The sequence below is a fragment of the Adiantum capillus-veneris genome, chromosome 20 (genome assembly GCF_014529385.1).
Source record: "Adiantum capillus-veneris isolate H3 chromosome 20, ASM1452938v2, whole genome shotgun sequence".
NCBI lineage: Eukaryota > Viridiplantae > Streptophyta > Polypodiopsida > Polypodiales > Pteridaceae > Adiantum > Adiantum capillus-veneris.
Window position 1 is genome coordinate 117,007,730 of NC_140950.1, and position 6,233 is coordinate 117,013,962.

The window sequence follows — 6,233 nt, forward strand, 5'->3', positions numbered from 1 at the left end:
ATAACTTTCTCTCTCTCTTTTTCTCTCTCTCTCTCTCTCTCCAACTTAGGAGACCTTAGTTCCTCCTCACCTTTTTGGCCTTCAGAAGGCCATAGGAGAGTGGGTGGAGAATTGGTGCAGTTTTTGGTTTGTTGATTAAGAATCACAAATTGGCGACACATGTCAGGTGAGCTTATTTTATAATGTATATGGGTCTTTCCATGATTGTAACTGAGTCCCTTCTTCTAATGCTCAACTGACTTCCTTGTTTTATAAAGGTTATATTTTTTTCATAATGTAAATGGGTCTTTCCATCATTGTAATTTGGTCCATTTATTTAATGCTCACTTTACGTTTTTTAATTTATTATAAATCTTTGTTTAGTTTCTAAGTTTTATAAAGGTTATACTTTCCTTTTATAATCTAAATGTCTCTTTTCATCATTGTAATTTGGTCCCTTTATTGAATGTTCACTTGACATTTAAAAAAAAATATTTGTTTAATTTATAAATGGATCTCTTCATTTAAAGATCTAATGACTTTCTTATCAACTTTTTGATTTAAAACATACTTTTTTTCTTGTTAAGAATTTTTTTTCAACCTTTTGTTTCGATATGCAAATGTCACCTTATTACTTTGTTGGAATTAGTGTTGCAGAGAGACACACACAGCTTGGAGAAGACGAAGGAAGCTCAAGGCACACAATAGAGAGTGTGTTACTTAGTGTGCAATGGAAATATAGATAGCCCTAGAGTGATGGGCGTATATACAATGCTCGGGGAAAAAACCTCCTAAAGAGGGAAAAAATGCCTCAGCAGTCTTAGTGTGTTCACACACATCACTACCACATGTATATGGTAACAAAGCCCCCCCGGAGTGATGCGGTGAACAAGAGCTGGCACATGAGTAAAGGGAAGTGTCATGCCCTAAGGACATGATCAGTCTACAAAGGGGAGTAGGCCCAAAGATTTGCGAAAAGCTTCAAGCTTCTCACGAGACAATGCCTTTGTGAAAAGGTCTTCAAGGTTGTCCTGTGTTGGCGTATAAGCCAAGCTGATCTCTCCTACTGAGAGCCTCTCCCTGACATAGTGGTAATGCACCTCAATGTGCTTTGTGGGAGCATGAAAAACTGGGTTCCTCGCAACTGCCAATGCGCTCTGACTATGAGTGTAGATAGTGTTGGCAGTGTCTTGTCCAACACCCAAATCAGCCATAAGGCGTCTGAGCCATACACACTCAACCATAGCTGTGAAGACTGTCCTGTACTCAGCTTCACAAACTCGAAGTGGCCATAGTAGGTTGCTTCTTGTCAGCCATGATATACATGAAACTGCCAAGCATGAAACAAAAACCACTTGTGGACACACACATGTCAAAACAGCCAGCCCAATATGAGTCCGAAAAAGCATGTAAGTCTGGCGGCAATGATCCCCCCTTGGGATAAAACAAGCCATGATGCGAGGTGCCACTAAGGTAGCAGAAAATCCTCTTGACAGCATGCCAATGCTTAGACCCTGGGCTATGCATAAATCTATTGACATGTGAGACTACAAACTGAGTATCTGGCCTCGTGTTGCATACATAAATGAGGCAGCCAACAACAGTTTGGTAAAGAGTGACATTAGCAGGATCGCCAGCATCATGTAAACTCAACTTCAAACCTATTTCCATGGGAGTGGCAATAGGTTTGCAATCCTCAAGTCCAAACTTACATAGCAATGTCTCTATGTAACTTTTCTGACACAAGGCAATACCACCATCACACTGCCTAAACTGTATACCCAAGTAATGATGCAACAGGCCCAAATCTTTCATCTTGAAAGTAGCATTACAATCAGCCTTAAATTCAGCAATATGTCTCTCATTTGGTCCAGTGATCAGCAAATCATCGACATAAAGAACCACAATGAGAAATGCATCATCCTCACACTTTACATACAATGTGCTTTCTGTTGGATTGTTACGAAAGCCTTGTTTGACCAAATGAGTTTCAGCTTTCTCATACCAAGCAGGAGGAGATTGCTTCAACCCATACAAAGCCTTCTTACATCTGCAAACTTTGTCCTCTTGTCCTTTTATGACAAAACCACGAGGCTGCATTACATAAACTTCCTCAAATATGTCACCATTTAATAAAGCAGTAACAATGTTTGATTGATGTACATCCCAACCAAAATGAGCTACCAATGCACATAGAAAACGCACAGTAGTCATACGACAAGCGGGAGAAAAAGTCTCTTCATAATCTATGCCTTTTTGCTGTGCATAACCCTTTGCAACAAGTCGAGCCCTATGGCGTCGATCTCACCATCCGGCTTGCGCTTCAACTTGTAAACCCACTTCGTACCAATGGACTTTTTGCCACGAGGCAAATCACATAAAGTCCATGTGTCATTTTCTATAAGTGCATCATATTCTGATTACATGATAGCCATCCAATTTTCTGAATTCTATGCTTCATCAAAAGACAGAGGCTCCTCAACATCATGTAAGCTAGACACAGCCAAAGCATAACAATCTAATGCATAAGATGTATGGAGAGAGCCTAAACAAGTACGACTAGACAAAGGTGCATCCAATTTACTGTCACGCAAAGTGTGCACCAGCCATTTTGGCATACCTCTAGCCTGCATCAGTAATAGGCTGATCTGTAACATTTTCAGAAACCCCCAAAGGCTGTACATTTGCCTCATTGGAACTTACATTCGTATTTCCACTACTGAAAAGAGGCAACAAAGTGTCATAAATGTCCTGTGAGCTTACATTATTGTCTCTAGTACATGACAGCAAGGGCTAAACAGAATCTTCCACAAACACTACATCCCGTGAAACAAGAATACGTTTTGTTTGCAGATGATACAACTTGTAACCTTTGCTTTCAGCACTATAACCAACAAAAATACATTTGACAGCCTTATCATCGAATTTTGTGTGTTGTGTTTGTGGCATCAAAGCATATGCCAAACAACCAAAAACAGGCATATTCTCAATAGAAGGCTTTCTATCATGCCATGCTTCATATGGAGTGATAGACTGCAAAGCTTTTGTAGGACACCTGTTTAGTACATAAGTGGAACACATGATGGCCTCAAGACAAAAAGAATGTGGCAAAGCTTGACTTTTGACCATACATCGTGCCATTTTTGTAAGTGACATGTTTTTCCTCTCAGCAACACCATTTTGTTGAGGTGTATAAGGCATTGTACATTGGTGTTTTATCCCACAACTAGCCAGAAATGCATTGAATTCATAAGACATATACTCCCCCCCTCGATCGGAACAAAGTGTGCCCATAGTACATTTTGAGACATTTTCAGCCATACCCAGAAATCGTTTGAAGCACATAAAAACTTTGGACTTCGCTTTAAGCGAAAATACCCCTGCATGCCTGGATTAATCATCAATGAAAGTCACAAAGTAAAGGTAATTTCCCAAGGACGGAGTTTGCATGGGCCCACAAACATCACTATGCACAAGTTGCAACCTGCATGTCGCCCGAACTGAACCATCCTTTGGAAACTTAGAACGCTGCATCTTACCCAAAATACAACCCTCACAAACATGTTTAACAGGTGATTCAAGAGGCTACAATGAAGCAACCATATCAAATTTCTGCAAACGCAAAAAACTGGCAAAATTCATATGACCAAAATGGCAAAGTTTTGCATCTGAAATAGTTGTTGAATCTGCAACAGCATTTGCAAAATCATCGTTCTTATTGACAGGGCTAATACGTTTAGCTCTGTAAAAGCAAATATAACACGCACCCTTTTTTTACTAATGGCAATATGCCCCTTCCTACAACATTAGGTTTGTCCACACTTGTCATACAAAGTGAGCTTATACAGCCCACGGCAACAATTTCATCACCAGAACTGAGATCATGAACTGTACATCTGTCATCCATAAATTTGACTACAAGCCCAAGTCTAGCAAGTGCGGATACAGACAAGAGATTCTTCTTGATCCCAGGTACATAAAGTGCATCAACAAGTGTGAAAGAACTGCCATTTGCAGCAGTAAGCACAATCTTTCCAACTCCCTAAACCGGACAAGAGGCATTGTTGGCACAAGTGACTGAATTCCCATGAGGGACTGACTCAAGAGAGGTGAACAATTCATGATGTGAGGTGATGTGCTTTGTAGCACCACTGTCGAAATACCACACATGTAAATCTGCAGCAACGGACAAGCATGCATCATGGACAGCAGGATTGTATGTGCACTCTGCGCTAAAAGCCCATTCTGCATCAACATCATCATCACAGTCTCCTTTCACAGAAGACTCAACAATGGCTGCATTTGTAGTGGAACCAACATTTGCAGTGGAACCACCCTCTTTCTTCTTAGCTTCTTTGGCCTTCAACTTAGGACACTGCTTGATCAAGTGATCATTTGCTTTACAATAATGGCAACGCATCTTCTTTTTGCCCTTATCACCAAAGTTTCCAGACGAATTGCTACCAGCAAAAGCATTAGGAACAATATTTTTGCCACTCGCAGCAAAACCATAAGAAGTGGCTGCATTGTTGTTACCACCCTTTCTTTGAGAATCAATAAAATCCTGTTCAAATGCACGTTGCCTAGTCCTGTTTTTTTTGGAAAGTGACTCTTGCAACAGCAATGTGCATAATGCATCAAACTTGACAACTTCTGGATTTCCTTGGGTCATAAGTCTCCAAGTACTAGCAAAAGTCTAGTAAGAATCTAGTAAGGCATCAAGAGCAGTCTGCACAAGGGAACTGTCTAAAATGACTTCACCTATAGAAATAAGTTGTTCATTGATATCCTTGACACTAGCAAGGAAAGTGTCCATATCATCTTCCTCATGCATAATCTTCGACTCCAACTCTTTACGCAAGCAAAGCAATTTTAGCCTCATTGCGACTTGCATAAAGACTAGCCAAAGTATCCCAAGCCTGTTTTGCAGATTTTGATGAACAAATGTGAGGAGCAATGTTGCGCTTCACAGACAACGCAATCAATGCATGAGCCTGCGCATCCTTTACATCCCAACGAGCTTGTTTTGTCGTAGGCAAAACAAATCTAATAGCAGCAAGACCTGCAACATCCTCAACATCGCCTACATCCTCAGAACCACGACGTACATCCAATGCCCTGCACAATGTTCCAAACGCCCTTTGACACAAGAACATGTTGCATCATATAAGCCCACATAGGGTAATTGTCCCTATCCAAGCTGTCCTCAGCAGCAAACATCTTGAACACATCTATGTTGTTATTGTCAGCCATGGTAAATGCTGCACATGATGTGAAAACTATCCAAAAATAGGAGAAATGGAGCGGGAACAACACGTGGTATATAGCACAAATCGTAGAAGACTATAAGGCACTTGTTATGCAGAAAACAGCACTGACAGAAATTCTCCACAAAATGACAAAATTGCATGTGCACACCCGCTTGTAGTGGAAACAGAGGCCGAAATGAGCCTGAATAAAAAATCTGAACAGAGAGATCTTTATGAGATGTCCCAAAATTTTTGTTGACCTGCGAACGCTTGCCAAAGCTCACTAAAATTGGAGAAAGTGAGCAGGCGTGTGCTGGAGCAGCTGGCGACTAAGCCCGGGAGGACGTAACCTGCTCTGATACCAATTGTTGGAATTAGGGTTGCAGAGAGACACACACAGCTTGGAGAAGACGAAGGAATCTCAAGGGACACAATAGAGAGTGGGTTACTTAGTGTGCAATGGAAAGATAGATAGCCCTAGAGTGATGGGCGTATATACAATGCTCGGAGGAAAAAACCTCCTAAAGAGGGAAAAAATGCCCAGGCGGTCCTAGTGTGTTCACACACATCACTACCACATGTATATGGTAACATACTTTAGTGCATGTATTATTATTAGGTATTAGCTTTATAAGTTTTTCACAACTAAGTTTTTTTTCTCAACATTTTGTTTTGATATGTAAATGCCACCTTCTTACTTTAGTGCATGTGCTATTATTATGGATTATATTTAGACATTTTCAATATTCAATTCTATTCTAAATATATTATAGATTTCTTTTATTGAAGAGCATGTATCATTTTCTTGTATAGTTTGTTTTGTTGATATATTTATACAAGTATTAGATCATTTTTTAAAATCTCACTAATATTTTATATGCTTTATGTTTTCATGAGGTCAATTAATATAACACTCATACATAAGGGCATAAGGAAAAGAGAAGAATTTTGGTGCAATTCTTTTACCATTGAATTGAATTGTTGGATGTTCTTCATGTGGCATTT